At 42.5% G+C, this 20,053-nt stretch overlaps 1 long non-coding RNA gene across 1 annotated transcript in view; it reads left to right on the plus strand.

The window, feature by feature from the left end:
* Positions 1–20,053, plus strand: part of LOC311519704 — a 43,726-nt gene that overhangs the window by 12,772 nt on the left and 10,901 nt on the right. The gene's annotated exons all lie outside the window — the stretch shown is intronic.

Consider the following 20,053-nt stretch of genomic DNA (forward strand, 5'->3'; position numbering starts at 1 on the left):
GGACCTACGCTCCTAAATCACTCATGAAAATGTTACTCCCTTGAATATATCTCTATCTTTCAAAAATACTTTCAAAATAGTTTCCTAAATATGGATTTTGGAGCCTGACTGTAGACGCACATATGGAAATCTTGGCTTTAATTTATCTACATTAATTTCTTAGGCTAAGATTTTAAAAAGTAGGAATCAAACATATTGATCTTGAGACGAACGTGAATATTTGGATACTCAGAACTTTAGAAAATTGGGCAGGTGCCTAAATATAGAGTTAGGCGCCTAACTTTAGGTTCCTATTTTTCAGGAGAGATCAGTAAACGTAAATAGATCTATATTCAATTCGATCCTACCAGCACCAGCAGGGCCTCCAATGTTTTATTTATTTATTTCAATTTTCTTTTTAGTGCACATCCTAGTTCTGGATGTTTGACCCTAATTAACAAAATGTCGGACCTAAAACATACTTAATGGATTACCTAGCTACTGCATAAATAAATAAATAAAGCTGGCCTGACCATTAAAAATAACCTATCAACTACCCTAACTCACCACAAAACCACCAGTCTTCGAGTGACTTCAGTGAGTCATGGACTGGGTCTCATAGCGTCATCCATTAACCTGCCATTTCCCCAAATGTCTGGGCAGGGGGAGGGAGCGGAATGGAATTTGCATACCTGAAGGTTAGCAAATGCTGTCTCTGGAGGATCAACAGGAAAGTTCCAATCCTGAGGACCCTTTAAGGAACATATCTTGCCAGTAGCCTCCTATGTTCAATACTATGGAGTATCTAGGTCAGTGTTTCTCAAATGCAGCCACCAGGGCCACATGCGGCCATCAGAGGCTTTTCTTGTGGACACAGCCTCCTGGGCAGTGATTAGGGGTGGGGGTTGGAGCAAAACAGCGGTTCTTCCCCTTGGGCTCCAAGGAAGGGTTGGGCCCTGACCCCCTTCAGAGCCACAAGCGCCAGAGGAGCAGATAGCTGGTGTGAGTTCCCCACCTTCCCGGGGGTGGTGTGGCTCAGGCTTCCAGCTTTAGGCCTGGGGTGGCAGGTGGTAGGCTCCAGCCATGGGCTCTGACCGTGGAGCTTTGGGCTGTGGGTTTTGGCTGTGCAGTGGCAGGCTCCGTTTTCCTGACCTCTGGGCTCATCAGCCCCCTTATCACCCCTGGCCCCCACTACTGCCCTCAACTCCTCATCCATCCACACGATCACCCTTAGCGCCCACTGTCTCCCTACCCACCGCCCCATCCAGGGATTAATTTGTCCCCTGGCTTGCCAGGGCTGAGTAAGTCTGCTGTGAAAAGTGGTATGTATATGTTTGTAAATATTACTCTTCACTGCCTCAGAGCTAGAGAACAAGTCTGCTGCTGTGAAAAGTGATATTAACAAATATACAAATATCACTTTTCACAGGAGCAGATTTACTAGCTAGCAAGTCTTAAAAAAACCAAAGACAACAACAAAAAAGACAAGAACATACAAAACACCTTATTGTGTATCTATTCTGTTTAGGACCAGTAAAGAATAGAGACAACTGTATATTATTATTACTGAGTGTGCAAATTAAAACCCTACATAAATAAATTACTATGATTTGGATATGTATATGTGCATATTTATTTGTTTTTCCTAAATTAATTATTTTAGGGGAAATTGTCATAGTGGTCACCAGCAAGATTTTGTGGCCACACTCTGAGGCCACCAAAAAATTTATGGTGAGAACCCCTGGCTAGGTCAAAGGCCAGATCCTCAGATGGTGTAAATCAACATAGTTCTGCGGAAGTCTATGGATTAATAACAAATAATACCAGCTCAGGATCTGGCCCCAAATGCCAGTGTTTCAACTCCATCAGCGAGCCACAGTAAGAGAAGGTGCCTTAGTAATCCAGACCATTTAGACCTTTATAGAAGAGCTGATTAGAAAAAAGGACAAATTTTTCCTCAAAATTTCTCCTTTTTTTTTCCCAATTGAAAAATTTCAGGTTATTTTGAACATCTCTATTTATTTTATAGGTGTGATGCGGTTCCCTCTGTCACCTGCTAGAGAAGGGGGAAAAAAACAATTAAAGACAAGTTCCACACTTATGGGGTGATTGACTGATTGCCTCCTGGTCAGAGCGGGAGAAGAGAGATGATGATCCATTAAATACTTGGACCTTATAGCTGGGCTGAGGTAGCTCAGTCAGGGAAAGACTGCAGAAAAGGCAGGATTTTCCTGCATGGAGAGAGGCAAGGGAAGCAAAGGAGTCTCCTGTGGAGGAAGTCCTCAGAGAGGACTGAAAGGGGGCAGAAGGATTTTTTTTTGTTTATGGGTGATTGGAATCTTCAGACTTTTGATACGCCAGAAGAGAACAAGATTATAGAAGGGGCCTGGCTGGACGGCTAGGTTGTAGAACACAAAGATAAAGGACAAGCTGGTGCAGTAAAATGGGAACAGCCAAAAGGGGTGGTAGAGGCACAGATCAGTGCAACACCATCTCCTGACTCAAGGAGACACTATGATCATGAGGAGGAACAGTCACAGTAGGCTAAAATTAATGTACAAAAGCCCAGTTAGTGACTTTCTTTTTTATACTGAGGAATCTCCACTTTGAGTTCCTCTTCCTAATCTTAATTACGGCAATATGGCACAGTGAAAGAGCCATTCTCTCAGGTAAATAGGTCCTAAATTATTTAGGACTTTAACACCACATCTTGAATTCTACCTGTTGGCAGCCAATGCAGTTCTGGCATATTGGTGTGATAACATGGTCCTGACATGAAATTCTATGTAGTTTCTGGACCACTGCATTTTTCAACATGAAAAAAAGGAAGTCTACAGAGTACTGCCCTAATTAAAAATTGTGAACTAAAAGGAATGCAGGCACCCCACAGTATGTGAAAACATATAAACATCCAGTAACAACCACATATACCATTTCATCTGGCAAATGCAATTTTCCTTGTTGTTAACATACATTTTCATATGGAAAACTGTATATATAAAATATGTCTGGAGGATATCCATTTCTTTTCCTTTTGAAAACATTACTGTATATTGAATATTGAATTCTAACCTTGCCATCTCATTTAAGTTTGAAACGTCAGTGAAATTCTTTTAAAAAATTAACTAATTCCATATTATTTTTTAAAAACCCAAGGGATTACATATATCTATGGGTATTTATAACATAGATTTGTAAAAAACCTTTTGGGTAGGTGTACTGTGCATGGAATCTTCTGTATCCTCCAATGAAGACATTTTTCTTTTAATGAGAATGCAGCGATCCTTGCATTTCTCTGATGGGCTTTGAATTATTTGAGAAAAACATAGTTTACCCACAACAGCTGCAACTTGCACCTGTGCAGTATTTCAAAAAGTCATTGAGAATTTTGTATTCTTTTTTCATTGCTACATTCTGGAGGGAAATACATGCGCAGAAATTGATCATTAATGACTAAGAAGATGTGCAATATTTAGTAACAGCAATCTTTTGTGGGATGTAAGTAAACTTAAAGGAATCAAGTTTAAGGAATACAAAATAAAATACTTCCATAGAATCTTCTAAACTGGAATGGTTGTGGGTAGGAACTAAGTAAGTTCTGTGATGTCTGTTGCTCCTAATTTCTTTCAAGGCAAATTTCTTGATTATCAAGATTGATTCCCAGCCTGTATGGGGTTTTCAAAGTATTTCTGGCAGTTTAAACACAATTTTACAATTATTTTTATGTGCAGAAATAAATAAGCAAACGTTTTCCCATTATAAATAATAAATAAGCACGTTTGCCAGCATGAAACAGTAAAGTGAGTCAATTGTTAGTGCTTTCTGGTTTCCCAGCTTCTTCACCTTTTTGTGTCCTAATACATGGAGAGTTCCATCCCAGCTGAGATAATAGGTGAATTAACTTCCTGTGGAATCAATGCTATTAGCATTCTATGAACCTGGGGGACAATGCGGGAAGAACAATTGCTTTGTCTTAATGGAAACTCAGGGCCTGTTCCTGACAAATGCTGAGCTCCCTTGCCCCCATTCAAGTCTTTAGGAGTTTCAGGCGCTCAGTGCATCACAGCAGGTGTTTTGCACCTCAGAGTATCTGCCCTTCAACACACATTGTTGGTGACACTGTCAGGTGCCACGATTCAGGCCTTGGAAACCCGATTCTTTATTTGAATTCTGTCTCCCATTTGGCAACAGAAATATAGGCCAGCTAACAAATTTCTAACTGGATCCTTGTAAATACATACTGTGCATTTGCTACAGACAGTAAAATAAAGATAAATTAAATATAGGTACTTCTGTCAACTTTTTATAAAACGGCTCTATGGCAAGTTGCCCAGAAAATAAATATAAGTGCATCCCAGTAAAAAAAGAAAATGTCCCCATTAAATGCAGATAGAGTAATAAGATTATTTTAGATTATTCAAATAGCTAGAAAGAAATCACTTAAAATGAAACACAAAAGAATTAATGCTATTGAAGACTGTCACTAGGTTTGACTAGTTAATGAGGGCTAAACTATGAGAGTAGAGTATTATATTCCAGACAGATTGCCCTCATGACTTCATAGATAAAACTTGCTCAGAAAGCTGTGGTAATTATTACATTAGGTTAATGGGACACTGACGTACAAAATAAGGCAACAAAATCCTGTTGACCTACAAGTGAAATTGCACATGGGGAAGGGACACAGGATTAGTTTTCTAAACCACAAATTCACATGTGTTCCAACACAGCAGGATTATTTAAAAAAAAAGAAAAAGAAAAGGTTTTAAAAAATATGAGGTAAGGTGATTGCAAATATCACTAATGCTTTATAAATGAACAGCATTTAATTAAATACTGCCGCACGAATGCTGATTCCAGTGGCTGGAAGAAGCCAGCATCCTTCCTGCGATTTGCTACCCTACAACATTTGCCAGCAGAGCCAGCAACCGAACATGGTTCCTAGAGAGACACTTGGCCTTTACTTGTACTTCCTGAAACCACTACCTTCTCCCAGCTTTCTGGAAGCTGGGGCAATGTTCCTGAGCACAGCCAGGAACACAGCACCAAACACCTTCACAACTTTCTAATATGCTGTTGGTGATATCACTAAGTCCTGCTCTATGCAAGAACACCTAGAACATTCTTCTTCCTTAGTTGATTCCCATTGCTTCCAACCCCCTCTGTATAACGGACTTGCTCTGTAATTTACCCTCCTCCGTTTTGGTTCGCTCCATAACTGAGTCACTCCACAACCAATGCTTTGGTCCCTCTGTTCTGTCACTGAGGTTTCTTACCTTCTCTCTGACTCTTCCATCTGCCCCAGAAACACCATTTCCTCCTCCTCTTCATACCTTACTTGATCCTGGTGATACCCTTTCTCCCCAGGTTCCTCCTTGTCAGGTTCCTTCCCCTCACAATATAAGTATGTTTTTGTCTCCCAATAAGTTACATCAATTATTATTATTATTATTTATATCATCATTGTATATAATAATAACCCCATCATACACCAGGACCCCATTGTGCTAAGTGTTGTACAAACACAAAGCAAGAAGATTTGGGCCAATTTCTGCAGTCCTTAATCATTGACTTCTAGGACTGATGTGCAGAACTTGAATCTATGATATTTAACAATGCACATGAAGCTTGTCTATATGCAGAAAATGTGTCTGCATTATACTTTCATCTAATGACTGTTTTGTGAATTTTTTTTTATTATGTATGTCTTTTCATCCCTTTCACATCTTGATGTATTTTCAATACTTAGTGACAGACAATAGTAGGTAGCATCATTTTTCTAATTAGTTTGCATTTACCAAACCCACTCATATCCCCCCAAATGTATCCTACTTCATTTTCCATTTTAATGATTTTGTACTGTCCTGATATCTTCTGGTCACACAAAGAGAAGAATTCACCCTTGGAAAAAAGGGATTCTTTGTAAGAATATGAATGTAGATTAGAGAGAGAGAGAGAGAGAGAGAGAGGATGAGCTAGCATAGGAGAAAAATCTTCGGTAAATATAGATCAAATAACTTTTTTGAGCTACAGATAATCATTAATGGAATAAATTGCACTGAACTACACTGAGCAAAGATTTATGAATGGAACTGTATGTGTGGCAAAACTAATTTCACCTGCCTTTGTAGGATAGCTTAGATTTTCAAGCTGTGTCTGGGCAAAATGCCATTCTGAGAAGCTTTTAAATCATGTCAACAGAATGCAAATCAAGCAAAAATGTGAAATACTGGCATATTAGGTCCAGCAAATATTATATTTTTGTGCAATATTCCTTTTAATCATGGCACTGTAAAATTTTTCACCTATGTAAAGTATTTCAGAACTGTTGTGCAAGTGCATATGAACAATTATTGTATACTGTAGGCTGATCAACTTCCCCTTGGCAGAATGGTTATTTAATCAGCCTGCACTGACATTTTTTGAAAGACACTCATGCCATAGTGTCCTGAGAGTATGCCCTCTCTGGGTTTTGCTCTTGTTTGATCATTGTTCAAATGTGCATCCCCCTTCCCCCTGACCCGCAAGCTCCCCATTACTCCTTAAGCTATGTTCTGTGGTTTTTTTCACTGATGGTATTTAAGCTGACATAGCAGCCCAACTGACAAGCAAACAAAGGCTCAGAAGCACCTCTTCTTACAGCCACCTTCATCTTTGACAGTTTGACCTTGTCCTGCTAATTTTAACTGTCATGTCAATTGGCTTTGAGAGCCAAAGCAGGGATGAAATCAGTAATACAGAAATATTGTTCACATTTTGTGTTTGTGACTCTGTCAACAAGGAGAAACTGTGGAAACTACCCAGTCAAGTTGGAGGATATGGAGGTCATTTTGCCAATAGATGTATTTACATGGAAAGAATACAATTAGGCTTCAGTCAGTGAAATAAGTTTATCAGACTGCAAAGAATGGATCAAGACCTTCTGTAGCAGAAAAATGATAACTTAACTACAGTACTGACAGCGATAGAAGCTTCTATGGACCTCTGATGGCTGAAACAATACACTTTAACTTATCTTTGATAAACAGTGGAGCAACTATTACAAGGAACTAATATCTCCTTTATATATTTTCCTTATAATTTCATGATCTTTTTTAAATGTGGTACTATAGGTACCTCTCTGTGGTCAGTTGTTTCTAGCCTTACTCAAATTTTCAGCAGTAGTCATGGTTCTCAAAGATATATTTTTCTTTACCAAAAAAGGTTGGATTTTATTTATTTTTTTAAACCTTCCAATTTTTTCCTTCATTATAACTTTCTCTTGCAGAAAACTGAGATGTTATGTCAGTTTCCTTTTTTAACATTCGTATTTCTCATCAGAGTTATATGAATAATTCCCCCCCACCCCAGAAAAGGGTTCTCAACCCTTCTCTCTCAGAGGCCCCCCTTGACATGCTATACAAACTCCAGGGCCCAGTGGGGGTGGGGCAGGGGACTCGGGGCTCCGGGCCAGCACGGAGGGTCCTTGGGCATAAGCGTAGTTTGACTTTTATTTAGGGGGCAGGAGGGAAAGGGGCCAGTGGGGCTCAGGCCAGCTCTGCACAACACAGTCCATGGAGGAAGTGCCACTTCCACTCCCTGACTCACTTCAGCAGGCCACCCAGGGGAGATGCAACCAAAAAATATAACTCAAAGGGGTGCTCAGTTCAAAAGGTTTGAAAACCACACTGGGTGCATGGAGGGGGTAACTAAGGGCTGTCTGTGGAGGTGGGGAGTAGCTCAGGGTGCAGCGAGTGGGGTAGCTAGGGGCCGTGTGGGGGCAGGGGGATAGCTCAGGGTGCAGGGAGAGGGTTGCTAGAGGCTGTTTGTGGGCAGGGGATAGCTCAGGGTGCAGGGAAAGGGATAACTAGGGGCTGTGCATGGGCAAGGCAGTAGCTCAGGGTGCAGGGAGGGGGTAGCTAGGGGCTGTGTGGTATGAGGGTTCCCCCTGCAGTGGCTGCATGCCTGGGTAACTCTTGCCGACTACATGAGCAGTCAAAGCGGGCTGGGAGCAGAGGAGCAGCTGCAACCCTGGGCACCAGCAGCAGATGGGGGGATGCTATAGCTGCCTGCTCCATGGCACCACCAGCCAGAGGAGCAGCTGCCCTGTACTGCATGGCTCTGGCTTCCCACCTACACCTTGACCAGAGTACAGGGCCTGAGGGGAACTGGGGGAGATGAGGAGGGGGAGGGAGGGGCTGGATTGCCCCCGGGACTGCCCCACTCTGGGTGAGGCACTGCAGTTTGGGGAAGCAACTTCCTGGTGCCTGCCCCCACTCTGCCCATGGGCTCCTGCCCCCGGGAAGAACTGGGGCTCCTGGCTTCTGCCCCACACTGCTGCTGGATTCAGATGGGGAGGGAGGTGCTGGGGCTCCACCACCACTCCTAGCTTCAGCACGTGGGGGGGAGAGGGGTGGCATCTGGGTTCCCACCTTCAGCCATGCACAGCTCCCAGCTTCAGATCGGGGGTGGGGGGCACTGGAGCTCCTGGCTTCTGCCCCACACCGCTGCTGGCTTCAGACCCAGGGTGGAGAGGGGACGCACCTGGTCTCCCATGCTGCTCCTGGCTTCAGCTTGGGGGGATGGAGGGGGGCATTGGGGCTCCTGGATTCAGCCCCCTGCTGCTACCAGCTTCAGCTACACACCACACCGCTGACAGTTTTGAGGGGGGTGCCAGGGCTCGGAGCATGGGTTTCAGCCAGGGGGCCCTGAGGCCCCTGAAAGGTCTCACAGACCCATAGGGGGCCACGGACCCTGGTTGAGAACCGTTACCCTAGAAAATGTATATATTTGCCTCAGCGAGGATGAGAATCATAGCACTCAAATTACAGATGGAAGTATCTTCTTAGTCCATTCTCCTATCACTGCAGAACTATTCCCTACGTTATACTTCCTAGTGCTTTGTGATATCAACAGTAACCTTTAACAGATAGTAGTGCATGGCTTTGGATGCTCATTTGGGGGGATGTCATGGCCTGCTCATTGAGGTTAATAGCACCCTGGTGGCGAGGGTTGGAGCTGAGGTAAGCAGGGAAAAAAGGTATAAAAAGTCATTTGCTAGGTGAACTCAAGAGCCACTAACAGGAGGCAGCTAACAGGAGAGTTTTGAAGGGACTCAGAGGATTTCCTTCCAGGTCCAGCTCTATGAGCGATTTCAAGATGGAACAGTACTGGAACAGTGGTAGTGACCTGCAACGGATGTGCCATGTTTTCTTTCCTGCCTGTAAATGAAGTGCAAGTTGGTGGCTGTGCCAGATGAGAAGGGGGCAAGTAGATACATCATTGAAAAATCAGAGAAGCTGAGGAGTTCCTAGACAGCCGGGTTCAGGAAACATCAGGGAACTCCGGGTTCACGGAAGAAAGGACCTGGCCAAGAAGGAGTTGGAGAGAGAGGAAGTCATACAGGAGACCTAGCAGAAGATTCTGGCAGTAACCACTGGTGAGGTACATTGTGTTGGGTTTGGTGGAACACTGATCTACCTTCTGTGGGAAAGGAAGCAGTATAATTTGGATGACCTCCAGCTCAGTAAAAGGGGGACCAATCTCTTTGGAGACAGACTGGCTACAGTAGTCAGGAGCACAATAAACTAACAACAAAAGGGGAGAATAAAAAGAGGGAAGATAGGAGCACTCAATCAGCACAAAATCAAGATGTTGAGAAAATGAATCAAGGAACATGAAGAAAAGAAATCCTTTAATTTCCTATACATCAGTGCTAGGAGCCTGGATAACAAGAGAAATTGGAATTTCTCATTTATGAGCATAAATTTAATCTAGTTAGCATTACTGGAAACTGGTGGGATGTGCCATGATTGGAACGTGAAAATCAATGGTTATAACCTCTTTAGAAAGGACTAGGTGGGCAAAAAGAAGCAGAAGTGGCACTCTATGTCAAAAATGGCATTACTTTTTTCCAAGTCACTGATAACTCAGAAGAAAATGATCTTGAATGCTTATGGAACAATGTTCTAACAGATAGACAAGCTTGGCAACGTTGAATTTTTACTTGTTTTCTCTACATTTGACAATTCATATGGATTTTTATATGTGAATTTGTTTTATTTGTATTTATTTTTATTTATTTGTACAGTTGCTGGGGATAAGTTGGTGTTAGGGTTAGGGCAGTGTTGATAGCAGGACTGCGGAGGTTCCCTGCGTGGCTGTGGGGCACAAGGTGCAGGGGAAGCTGTGGACAGCCCCCAACAGGGACAGCTCTCACACTCCTCACTGATGAAGTGAGTGAGTGGGTCAATGACAGCAGGGCTGATGACACTGGATCCCTGCAAGCAGAAGGTGTGGTTAAGGTTGAAGCCCTGGCAGGGCAAAGAAGAGACCTAGAGCCAGGGCCAAAGGAAGAGGAGCTTCCAGGCATGAGGGAACATAGCCATTTAGCAACCGGGTGGCTTGTCCTCCTTCTTTTACTTGCCGTCCTGGCCAGGGATCTCTGCTCTGCCCCTCCAGAACCGCAGCCTCCCCCAAGCTGTGTGCCTGCAGGGGCAGTGGTCTGCAGAGGATTCTCTGTGCGGTCGCAGGGCCAGTGACACCTGATCCCTGCAGGCAAAGGAAGGGAGGCTGCACTCCTGCTGTTATCGATCTATTTTTTTGTAATTGATTTCAGCATGTCAGCTGAAATTGATGTTTAGTGACATATATTGATTAAAATCGAATGCTGCCAAGCCTACAGATGAAGCACAAGATGGGACATTAGTTGGTGTCTGCTACAGACCACCAAATCACACTGGGGAACCAGCTCCTTGTGCACCCATCTATAATTGCATATGAAAAAACTCTGTTTGATCATGTGAAACTCGCAACAAACTATGCCCTTCAGTTTGAGTGACATATACTGATGGTCTCATGCTGCATAAACTAAAACATCCAGCATGGGGGAATTCTATATTAGACTTCATCCTGACAGATAAAGAGGAACTGATCACAGAACTAAAATAATGCAAAAATAATAATGTCCAGACCAGTGAAATATATATTGTGACAGGGTCAGGCCAGATGGCTACAGGAGAGTAATAGAAGGCAGATATATTAGCCCCAGGTTAAGTAGGTCCCTTTTCCCTGGGTAAGGTAATAGGGAAGGTTCCAGAACAATCAGGAACCTTCTGGAGACAATTAAGACAGACAGGCTGATTAGAACACCTGCAGCCAATCAAGAAGCTGCTAGAATCAATTAAGGCACGCTAATCAGGGCACCTGGGTTTAAAGAGGAGCTCACTTCAGTTTGTGGTGCACGTGTAAGGAGCTGGGAGCAAGAGATGCTAGGAGCTGAGAGTGAGAACGCATACTGTTGGAGGACTGAGGAGTACAAGCATTATCAGACACCAGGAGGAAGGTCCTATGGTGAGGATAAAGAAGGTGTTGGGAGGAGGCTATGAGGAACTAGCCCAGGGCGTTGTAGCTGTCACACAGCTGTTCCAGGAGGCACTCTAGATAGCTGCATTCCACAGGGCCCTGGGCTGGAACCTGGAGTAGAGGGCCCGGGTTCCCCCCCAAACCTCCCAACTCCTGGTCAGACACAGGAGGAGTTGACCTGGACTGTGAGTTTACGAAAACAGCCAAACTGAGGGCTGCCGTGAAGCTCCAAGGCGAGCAAATCCGCCAATAAGGCAAGAACCACCAAGGTAGAGGAGGAACTTTGTCACTATATATATATGATTGGTGCTTAAACAGTGTCCAATTTCACAAAGCTGAAAACAATTATGAGCCAAATCAGCTGGGAGGAAGAATTTAATCAGAAAAATATGAATGATAATTAGGAATTATTTAAGAACATTTTACTAGATCCCCAAAAATCAGAATCCCACAATCGAGGAAGAATGCAATATTGGTTAAAAAAACATCTGGTTTAGAGGGGAAGTGAAGACAGCTACACAAAATTAAAAAAATAATATGTAGCAAATGGAAGAAAGAGGAAGTTGATAGCAATGAATATATATATCAGAAGCTAGGAATTGTAGAAAAGCAATAAGGGAAGCAAAGGGGCACAAGGAGAAGTCTATGGCCAGTACAGTTAAGGACGATAAAAAAGTTTTAAAAAGTACATTAGGAACAAAAAGAATACTAACAATGGTATTGGTCCATTACTAGATGGAAATGATAGAATTACCTATAATAATGCAAAAAAAGACATTCTTTTTAAGTAACTAACTTTTCACCTCTGGAGCAGAGAGGTCGACTCATTCACTTGCATTGGAGAGAGCACAGGGGTCTCAGTCTCTGTAATGTTGTCATCATGTACCTAAGGAGTGGGAATATATTAAGTGCTACAAAGTGGTTTGATGTGAGAATCATTTCATGTGACTTTATGGAATCCTCTCTGAGCAATGACCATCATGCCTTTGACCACTGTGATTTTGTAAGCCTCAGGATAAAAGGATGTAGAGAGTTTGTTGTGAGGCTGAAAGTTTCTGACAAGAACTACAAAAAGAAAAGGAGTACTTGTGGCACCTTAGAGACTTACAAATTTATTTGAGCATAAGCTTTCATGAGCTACAGCTCACTTCATCAGATGCATGCAGTGGAAAATACAGTAGGGAGATTTTATATACACAGATAACATGAAACAATGCTGTAGCTCATGAAAGCTTATGCTCAAATAAATTTGTTAGTCTCTAAGGTGCCACAAGTACTCCTTTTCTTTTTGCGGATACAGACTAACACGGCTGCTACTCTGACACCTGACAAGAACTACATCTCCCACATTGAAAGATGTGGTCTTGGCCCATCTGCACTAGTTAGCATATTCTTTTCATAATGAGCTTCACTTCATTGTCATATTGGCATAGAGGTTCATCATCTGCTCTTATCTCAATTTGTGGCAATTTTGTTCTTAGCTGGCTGCCAACCACAACAGTTGTTGGCACCATGCCAGGTGAATAGTGGGGAGTGGTTTGAAAACTACAGAGGAAACTAAATATCTCCTGTTTTATGTCCAGACCATCAGCTGAAGCAAATTGTGCTGCCTTCTTCAGTATTCAGATAAAACTCTCAACTTCTCCATTATCATATGGCCAGTGCAGAGTAAGTTTACGAAGTTTGAAACCAAGATACTCTGCAAATTGAGAGCCTTGAAAGGGAGGACCATTGTCAGTATTCATAACAGCAGTTATGCCGCAGACTGACAAAATCAGATCTAGTTTGGGTATAACAGCATTGGCAGAAGTAGGGCTGATCATTTCAACTTCTGGATAATGAAAATAGTCAGGTATTACAACCAGTAAATGTTTTCCATTAGGGACATCCCCAAAATACACACTAACTTCCATGCATGAGGATGTTGGCAGAGGAGATTCATGTAGTGGAGGAGTGTGATTTTGCAGATCTGCTGCCTGGCAAAATGCAAATTTCAATTAGTCCATCAATTCCAGGGAACAAGACTTTTTCTCTGAGCAGGGAATTTGTTTTTACCAGTCCCTCATGACCTTTGTGAGCCAAATCAATCATGTGAACCCAGAACAAACATGGAATAACAAGTCTTGAATTTCGGAGCAGGGGGTCATCGTCCATGATGGGTAGTTCACCTATAACATGGGTAAACAATCATAGAACAACTTGTGTTTCAGGAGTCAGATGTTGTAGGCTACACAGAAGTTCTTTCCATTTACCACTGCAAATGGTTTTGATGGCCTTTTGGAGAAATGTGTCGGACTTTTCATCTGTTTGTATTTGTTGTAATGAGAGAGCTATAGAAATGATTTGTGAGAGGACTAAGTTTACATGTGCTTCTGCTTTCATGGTAGTGTTGTGACAGTTAGCTGTTTCTGGAATAGGGTGTCTGGAGAAGCAGTCAGAAGGGTTATCCTTTCCAGGCCAATACATAATTTGTAGTCAAAATCATGTAATTTGAGCATCCACTGCTCAATGAGAGCTAGTGGGCAAAAGAGGGATTGTTGAACATGGGTTCAAGAGGTTTGTGATCAGTCAGAATTGGGAAATGACATCCATAAATGTATAAATGAAAATGGGAACATCCCCATGCTACAGTAAGAGGTTCTGTCTGAAAGTATCATTGTTCAGTAGGTGAAAGAAACTTGCTGGGACAGGCAATGAAGTATCTTTGATCACACTGGTCAACCTGTGTGAGGATTGCTTCTGATCCAACAGGGCTGGCAGCTACTCAGAATGGATCATGGAATGAATTCTTCATAAACACTACAATTAACATGGCACATATTAAATGGATTCAAAGCTGGCTAACTGAGAGATTTCAAAATGTAATTGTAAATGGGGAGTCATCATTCAACAGATGTGTTTCTAGTGGGGTCTTGCAGAGTCCGGTTTTTAGCCCTATGCTACATAACATTTTTATTAATGGCATTGAAGAAAATATAAAATCACCACTGATAAAGTTTGCAGATGACCCAAAACTTGGGGAAGTGATAAATAATGAAGAGGACAGGTCACTGATACAAAGCAATCTGAATTCCTTGGTAAACCGGGCATAAGCAAATCAGTATTTTAATATGGCTAAATGTAAACGTATGCATCTAGGAATAAAGAACATAGGACATACTTGCAGGATGGGGAACTCTGTCCTGGGAAGCAGTGACTTGAAAAAAAATTTCTGTATCGTGGTGAATAATTGGCTAAACACAAGCCCCCAGTGTGACTCTGGAGTCAAAATGGTTAATCCAATCCTTGGATGCATACACAGGAGAATCTCAAGTAGGAGCACAGATGTTATTTTGCCTCTGTATTTGGCACTGGTGTGACTGCTGGAATGTTGTGTCCAGGTCTGGTGTTTAGAGTTCAAGAAGGTTGTTGATAAATTGGAAAAGATTCAGAAAAGAGTCATGAGAAAGATCAAAGGGTTAGAATCATAGAACTGGAAGGGACCTCAAGAGGTCATCTAGTCCAGTCCCCTGCATTCATTGCAGGACTAAGTATTAGACCATTCCTGACAGGTGTTTGTCTAACCTGCTCTTAAAAATCTCCAGTGATGGAGATTCCGCAACCTCCCTAAGCAATTTATTCCAGTACTTAACCACCCTGACAGTTAGGAAGTTTTTTCTAATGTCCAACCTAAACTGCCCTAGCTGCAATTTAAGCCCCTTGCTTCTTGTCCTATCCTCAGAGGTTAAGAAAAACAATTTTTCTTCCTCCTCCTTGTAATAACCTTTTACATGCTTGAAAACTTATGTCCCGTCTCAGTCTTCTCTTTTCCAGACTAAACAAACCCAATTTTTTCAATCTTCCCTCATAGGTCAGGTTTTCTAGACCTTTAATAATTTTTGTTGCTCTTCTTTGGACTCTCTCCAATTTGTCCACATCCTTCCTGAAATGTGGTGCCCAGAACTTGACACAATACTCCAGTTGAGGCCTAATCAGCACAGAGTAGAGCAGAGGAATTACTTCTTGTGTCTTGCTTACAACACTCCTGCTAATACATCCCAGAAAGATGTTTACTTTTTTGCAACAGCATTACACTGTTGATTCATATTTCGTTTGTGGTCCACTATGACCCCCTCATCCCTTTCTGCAGTACTCCTTCCTAGGCAGTCATTTCCCATTTTGTATGTGTGCAACTGATTGTTCCTTCCTAAATGGAGTACTTTACATTTGTCCTTATTGAATTTCATCCTATTTACTTCAGACCATTTCTCCAGTTTGTCCAGATCATTTTGAATTTTAATCCTATCCTCCAAAGCACTTGCAACCCCTCCCAGCTTGCTATCGTCCGCAAACTTTATAAGTGTACTCTCTATGCCGTTATCTAAATTGTTGGTGAAGATATTGAACAGAACCAGACCCAGAACTGATCCCTGCAGGACCCCACTCATCATGCCCTTCCAGTATGACTGTGAACCACTGATAACTACTCTCTGGGAACTGTTTTCCAACCTTACACCTACCTTATAGTAGCTCCATCTAGGTTGCATTTCCCTAGTGTGTTTATGAGAAGGTCATGCAAGACAGTATCAAAAGCTTTACTAAAGTCAAGATATACCACGTCTACCACTTTCCCACATCCATGAGGTTTGTTACGTTGTCAAAGAAAGCTATCAGGTTGGTTTGATGCAATTTGTTTTTGACAAATCCATGCTGACTGTTACCTATCACCTTATCTTCTAGATGTTTGCAACTTGATTGTTTAATTATTTGCTCGATTATCTTTCCAGGTACAGAAGTTAAGCTGACTGGTCTGTAATTCCCTGGGTTGTCCTTATTTCCCTATTTATAGATTGGCACTATATTTTCCCTTTTCCAGTCTTCTGGAATCTCTCCCATCTTCCATGACTTTTCAAAGATAATCACTGATGGCTCAGATGTCTCCTCAGTCAGCTCCTTGATTATTCTAGGATGCATTTCATCAGGCCTTGGTGACATGAAGACATCTAATTTGTCCAAGTAATTGTAACTTGTTCTTTCCCTATTTTAGCCTCTTCAGATCCAACCTCATTTTATCTGGCATTTGCTATATTAGATGTCCAATCACCACCAAACTTCTTGGTGAAAACCAAAACCAAGAAGTCATTAAGCACCTCTACCATTTCCACATTTGCTGTTATTATTTTTCCCCCTCATTGAGTAATGGGCCTACCGTCCTTGGTCTTCCTCATGCTTTGAATGTATTTGTAGAATGTTTTCTTGTTACCCTTTATGTCTCTAGCTAGTTTGATCTCATTTTGTGCCTTGGCCTTTCTAATTTTGTCCCTACATACTTGTGTTATTTGTTTATATTCATTCTTTGTAATTTGACCTAGTTTCCACTTTTTTTAGGGCTTTTTTATTTTGAGATCATTGAAGATCTCCTGGTTAAGCCAGGCTGGTCTCTTCCCACACTTCCTTTCTTTCCTATGCAGTGGGACAGCTTGCTCTTATGCCCTTAATAATGTCTCTTTGAAAAACTGTCAACTGTCTTCTATTGCTTTTTCCCCTTAAACTTGCTTTTCATTGGATCTTACTTACCAACTCCCTGAGTTTGCTAAAGTCTGCCTTCTTGAAATCCATTGTCTTAATTTTGCTGTTCTTTCTCCTACCATTCCTTAAAATCATGAACTCTATCATTTCATGATCACTTTCACCCAGGCTGCCTTCCACTTTCAAATTCTCAACCAGTTCCTCCCTATTTGTCAAAATCAAATCTAGAACAGCCCCTTCCTTCGTAGCTATCTCCACCTTCTGAAATAAAAAATTGTCTCCAATACATTCCAAGAACTTATTGGATAATCTGTGCCTTGCTGTGTTATTTTCCCAACAGATAAGTGGGTTGTTGAAGTCCCCCATCACAACCAAGTCCCTGTGCTATGGATGATTTTATTAGTTGTTTAAAAAAAAGCCTCGTTCACCACTTCTTCCTGGTTAGGTGGTCTGTAGTAGACCCCTACCATAACCTCACCCGTGGTTTTTTACCCCTTTTATCCTTACCCAGAGATTTTCAACAAGTCTGTCTCCTATTTTCAACTCAACCTCAGTCCAAGTTGTCAAGGTTCCTCCCCCACTCTGAACTCTAGGGTACAGATGTGGGGACCTGCATGAAAACCTCCTAAGCTTACTTTCACCAGCTTAGGTTAAAACTTCCTCAAGGTACAAATTAATTTTCCTTTGTCCCTGGATCTCCACTGCCACCACCAAACTCTAACTGGGTTTACTGGGAAACGTAGTTTGGACACGTCTTTCTCCCCCAAAATCCTCCCAACCCTTGCACCCCACTTCCTGGGAAAGGTTTGGTAAAAATTCTCACCAATTTGCATTGGTGACCACAGACCCAAACCCTTGGATCTGAGAACAATGAAAAAGCATTCAGTTTTCTTACAAGAAGACTTTTAATAGAAGTAAAGAAATCACCTCTGTAAAATCAGGATGGTAGGTACCTTACAGGGTAATTAGATTCAAAACATAGAGAAGCCCTCTAGGCAAAACCTTAAGTTACAAAAAAGACACACAGACAGGAATAGTCATTCTATTCAGCACAGTTCCTTTCTCAACCATTTAAAGAAATCATAATCTAACACATACCTAGCTAGATTACTTACTAAAAGTTCTAAGACTCCATTTCTGGTCTATCCCCGGCAAAAGCAGCATACGGACAGACACAGACCCTTTGTTTCTCTCACTCCTCCCAGCTTTTGAAAGTATCTTGTCTCCTCATTGGTCATTTTGGTCAGGTGCCAGCGAGGTTACCTTTAGCTTCTTAACCCTTTACAGGTGAGAGGAGCTTTCCCCTGGCCAGGAGGGATTTTAAAGGGGTTTACCCTTCCCTTTATTTTTATGACACAAGTGTATAAATTTTTAATATATAAGGCAACACCTCCTCCCTATTTCCTTGCCTTTCCTTTCTGAGCAAGGTATACCAATATTCTAGTCATGCGTATTATCCCACCAGGTCTCTGTGATGCCAACTATGTCATAGTTGTTTTTATTTACTAGCATTTTGAGTTCTTCCTGCTTATTCCACATACTTCTCGCATTAGTATACAGACATGTAGATATTGATTTGATTTTCCTCTGCCCCAGTTCTGTCTTGTCTCTAATTTAATCCTGCTATGACAGCCCTTGCTCCCCCAAAATTCCAAACCTTCTCCCAGGTCTCCATGTTCTTGACTTACCTGTGGGCTTTGGGCACCTGCCCCCTTCAAACCTAGTTTAAAGCCCTCCTCACTAGGTATCCAGTCTGTATCTAAATATATACTTTTTTTGCCTCTGTCTTCACGAACAAGGTCAGCTCCCAGACTACTGCGCTGGGCAGCACAGCACTGGGAGGAGGTGACCAGCCCTCTGTGGAGAAAGAAGTGGTTCGGGACTATTTAGAAAAGCTGGACGAGCACAAGTCCATGGGGCCGGATGCGCTGCATCCGAGAGTGCTAAAGGTATTGGCAGATGTGATTGCAGAGCCATTGGCCATTATCTTTGAAAACTCATGGCGATCGGGGGAGGTTCCAGACGACTGGAAAAAGGCTAATGTACTGCCCATCTTTAAAAAAAGGGAAGAAGGAGAATCCAGGGAACTACAGGCCAGTCAGCCTTACCTCAGTCCCTGGAAAAATCATGGAGCAGTTCCTCAAGGAATCAATTCTGAAGCACTTAGAGGAGAGGAAAGTGATCAGGAACAGTCAGCATGGATTCACCAAGGGCAAGTCATGCCTGACTAATCTAATTGCCTTCTATGATGAGATAACTGGCTCTGTGGATGAGGGGCAAGCAGTGGACGTATTGTTCCTTGACTTTAGCAAAGATTTTGACACAGTCTCCCACAGTATTCTTGCCAGTAAGTTAAAGAAGTATGGGCTGGATGAATGCACTATAAGGTGGGTAGAAAGCTGGCTAGATTGTCGGGCTCAACGGTTAGTGATGAATGGCTCCATATCTAGTTGGCAGCCAGTATCAAGTGGAGTGCCCCAAGGGTTGGTCCTCGGGCCGGTTTTGTTCAATATTTTCATTAATGATCTGGAGGATGGTGTGGATTGCACCCTCAGCAAGTTTGCAGGTCACACTAAACTGGGAGGAGAGGTAGATATGCTGGAGGGTAGAGATAGGATACAGAGGGACCTAGACAAATTGGAGGATTGGGCCAAAAAAAGTCTGATGAGGTTCAGTAAGGACAAGTGCAGAGTCCTGCACTTAGGATGGAAGAATCCCATGCACCGCTACAAACTAGGGACTAAATGGCTAGGCAGCAGTTCTGCGGAAAAGGACCTAGGGGTTACAGTGGACAAGAAGCTGGATATGAGTCAACAGTGTGCCGTTGTTGCCAAGAAGGCCAATGGCATTTTGGGATGTATAAGTAGGGGTATTGCCAGTAGATGGAGGGATGTGATCGTTCCCCTCTATTCGACATCGGTAAGGCCTCATCTGGAGTACTGTGTCCAGTTTTGGGCCCCACACTACAAGAAGGATGTGGAAAAATTGGAAAGCTTCCAGAGGAGGGCAACAAAAATGATTAGGGGACTGGAACACATGACTTATGAGGAGACGATGAGGGAACTGGGATTGTTTAGTCTGCGGAAGAGAAGAATGAGGGAGGATTTGATAGCTGCTTTCAAACTACCTGAAAGGGGGTTCCAAAGAGGATGGATCTAGACTGTTCTCAGTGGTAGCAGATGACAGAACAAGGAGGAATGGTCTCAAGTAGCAGTAGGGGAGG

Source organism: Lepidochelys olivacea (genome assembly GCF_965140295.1).
Source record: "Lepidochelys olivacea isolate rLepOli2 genome assembly, chromosome: 4".
NCBI lineage: Eukaryota > Metazoa > Chordata > Testudines > Cheloniidae > Lepidochelys > Lepidochelys olivacea.